This window comes from Alexandromys fortis, unplaced genomic scaffold (assembly GCF_014885135.2).
Source record: "Alexandromys fortis isolate MF-2015 unplaced genomic scaffold, M_Fortis_MF-2015_v1.1 scaffold_109, whole genome shotgun sequence".
NCBI lineage: Eukaryota > Metazoa > Chordata > Mammalia > Rodentia > Cricetidae > Alexandromys > Alexandromys fortis.
Window position 1 is genome coordinate 471,782 of NW_026068005.1, and position 4,060 is coordinate 475,841.

Consider the following 4,060-nt stretch of genomic DNA (forward strand, 5'->3'; position numbering starts at 1 on the left):
TGATGATGGAAACAAAGTGATAGCAAGTTTTCACAGTTAAAAAAGAAAAAGGAGTGAGGGGCTATAGCTCAGTCAGTAGAATTCCCAGCATGCACCAAGTCCTGGGTTAACGCTTAGAATCGTTGGATGTAGTAGTACATGTCTGTAATCCTAGCATTTTCTGCCCAGCCAGCCTAGGCAAATCAGTGAGCTCCACAAAAGACTAGAAAGAGGAGGGGATATGATGGCTAGTGACCTAGGGAAACTGTACACGGAAAAGGTTTCTTTCCTTTTCTTCTTACTTGGTGCTTAGCCTGCACCACAGGTGTACAGTGCCCCACAGAGTTCAGAAGCCAGAAGAGGGCATCAATCCTCCAGGCTGTGAGCTGCCAGGAACTGGAGCTAGGTCCTCTGCAAGATCATTTAGTCTCTTACCATCGAGCTATCTCTGCTGGCACTGAATAGAATCTCGTTTTCACATTTAAGATCTTTAAAGCAAAGTTGGTCCGTGGGTCTTAGGATCAGACCGATCTGACTTTAGCCATTTACTATACAGCTTTTTGTAAATTATTTAACTTCCTGAAACCTGTTCGTATCAGTAAAGAGGGCTCTATAATACCAATTACTATGTAGGATTATATTGAAGATTGAGTTCACGTACGAACAACCCAAAGTCCAACCTGAGGTAGGTGAACATTACAGTAACAGTCTTTATAACGAATGCCCCGTGAAAACTACAAAACACTACTTACATACAAGACATTACTCTTTGCCCTCCTTTGATGAGTATTGAAGATGGGTCAGAAAATAAAACAGTCTTAAAAACTTTGCTTCCTGAAGTTAAAATTTTAGACAATTATATGAAGCTGCAGAATGAGGTTGCTAAGGCAAGGTTTCTTCCAAGATATTTTTGGCTTCTTGTCATCTCCCTGGAGGAAGTTTTAAAATAAGCTATTTGTTACAGCTGAGTGTGAAGCCAGGATGCTAATGATGTGGGAACCCAAGGGAGACACACTTTTATTAGATTTTCCCCCACTGCCTCAAAGAGCAGAAAAGATTCTGTTTCTCCAGGATGAAGGGCTGTTTCCATCTACATCCTGCGGCAACAGCTTTTCCTTCCAAACTGGTTTCCTCGCTAGGATAATTCAGTTATTTCAAGGTGTTACCAATAATGGCCACAGGGAGCTATTTTGACGCACAGGCAATTTAAAAGATTAGACGCTTTGGAAAAATCACCCTCAGCTGGCATCTCAGGGGACGGTGGGGGCATAACAGTTTAATTAGGTCATAAGGAAAAAGAAAACAGCATTTGTGTGGGACTCCACTGTTCTCATCTATCTGTCTTGATGGCACTGTGCAGGGCAAAACAGGAACTCTCCATGATGCTGTCCCAGAATGCCTACAGTAGAAGCTACACTACAGGAGGAGGACGCTATGAGATCAAGAATCTTCAAAGAGAGAGTCTCTTCAAAAGTCAAAACTGTCAGGACAGTGTCAGGATCCGGTGGAGGGATTCAGTGAAGAACAATCCCCTCCTACTGTGCTCTCCCTCTGAGGACAGAGATAAGACGAGAGTAATGATAATGTGGTTTAGAAAGGCCTGAGTGATGTTTCAGTTTCCTAAAACTCCTAAATATCAGTGCTAGGAAAACATTCACGTGACTTTCAGAGCACACTTGCATCCAGAAGCCTACTTTTTCATTGTTCCATTGTTATATGTGGATGTGTTCAAGGGTGCGTGGGTGTGTGTAATTCAGAGAACAACCTCAGGTGTTACTCCTCAGAAATGTCAGCTTTTTTTTCCTAAGACAAGGACTCTCATCATTTGGCCTGGAGCTGACCAATTAGGGTAGCCTGGCGTGGGTGGAGAACGTTTCCACCAGAAGATACGGGCTAATAAACAAGACTCTCAGTGCCAGGAATAGGATACCCTGTGAGGTACTGATTGGTCAGGAAGAACCCAGACTTCACACAAAACAACACAAGCCATTACAATTGCTCTTTGTGGCCAACCATAGCTAGATGGCAAGACCCCATTGCTCAAGACACAGCACACTTTGGTGCCTGGACATAGAGAAATTGAGCTGGAGTTGACCTGAAACTTCCTCCTTGCTGGCTGCTAGTTTTCATAGTGCCAGGAAGTGCTATGTAAGTCGCCTGGGGAGAAAAGGCGTCAGTGGTCTTCTGCAGCTCTGGACTCTGCGTGCTGCAGCGCTGGCCTGCTGGTAAGATGTGCCCATGGATAAAATAGTGGCATGAAGGTTTTGAGGGTAACCATCTGCTTTCTGTAAATCCAGGCAAGACCGGCTGACCAACCAGCCACAGGACCCTCCTAGCTCCGCCTATCCAGCACTGAGATTACAATTGTACAATACCATGCCCAACTTTTTTATATGGCTTCTGGGCTGGACTGAAGTCCTCCTACGTATAAGGCAAGTATTATTCTTGGGGATACAGGACCTGTCCTGTGCCTCCAGCCCTGCTGCTTTTTCTTTTTTCTTTTTTTTTTTTTTTTTTTTTTTTTTTTTGTTTTTTGTTTGGTTCAGACTGGATCCCACTCTACAACTTGCAACTCAGTGTCATTCAAGTTAGCTTCATAACCATGAGGATCCCTCTGCCTCAGCCTCATGAGTGCTTGGATTACCAATATGATACACGGTGCCCAACTTAAAACCATTGTGTATTGAACCAAAGACAAGATTCTCAGGTGTGGAACCTCCACAGAATGTGAGACAAGGTAAATCTGAATCCAGTCACTCATCATTCATTCAGCAATCTCTTCATTCAGTAAACAAAAACAGTTACTCCTGGCTGGGCAGTGGTGATGCTAGCTTTTAATCCCAGCACGGGGGGGGGGGGGGGGCACAGAAGCAAATGGATCTCTGAGGTTGAGGCCAGCATGATCTACAGAGTGAGTTCTAGGACAGGTAGGGTTGTTACCCAGAGAAATTCTGTCTTGGGGGACAGGGCTAGACAAACAAAAACAAAAGTTGGGGGCCACGCGAGGGGACCAACAGGCAGCACTGGAACTCATGGAATACAGCCAGGCAGTTGATAAAGCCACACCTGAGTGAGCCTCGGAGTGGAAAAGCCAGGCGTGTCCTGTGGACCTCTATGTCAAAGAATTTAGACACATAGAATTGTTAGTAAGGTCAGGTTAAGATGTTTCTGTTAATGGCTTTGAAGTAGAAAACCTTAGGGAACAATTTAAAGTTCAGAAAGGCGCAGAGTTGAGTGAGGGACTCATTGAAGTCAAGAAACAAGAACAAGCAGCCCAGTTACTATTATTATTATTGGCCTTTGTGTCTTTTTTGCTAGGATGCATTGTTGATCAAAAGTGTTAATTCCGGGCTGGAGAGATGGCTCAGTGGTTAAGAGCATTGCCTGCTCCTCTTCCAGAGGACCTGAGTTCAATTCCCGGCAACCACATGGTGGCTCACAACCATCTGTAATGAGGTCTAGTGCCCTCTTCTGGCCTTCAGGCATACACATAAAAAGAATATTGTATACATAATAAATAAATATTTTAAAAAAAAAGTGTTAATTCCTTGTACCCATTTCTGCCCTCAGCTTTCTGACATAAAAAGCTATTGATGAATGGATATGTACCCTGAGGATTTAAAGTAGAGCTGACTGATTGCTTTTCATATATAAAAGTTTAGATTTGTGAATCTTGTAAGATTTTTATAAAATTACCATTTAAGATAAATAATAAAGTGATTGATCTTTTCCTTGTAACTGCAAAATGCAGCCTGCCAGTAAAAGAACTGGCTGAGAAAAGTACCTTGTTTGTTCACACTCTGTTAATCTATAACAAGGGAATAAATATATGTGGGTTTTGGGGGATAATTTGTTTTTTGCTTGTAATACATAAAATGTTTAATCATACAAGAGATATGGAAAACATTTCTTTTTACTTGTATTCATTGTAATCATTCACTTCAAAAATAGAATGTAGCCACTTTGTAATTTTTATACTGCTTGAAAGATTTTGCTGGGGTATATAAGCTTCAATGGAAAAAATAAAAGTTAGTTAGAAGGAAGAAGTCAAGAGAGGTACAGAAAGATACATCTGGATAGA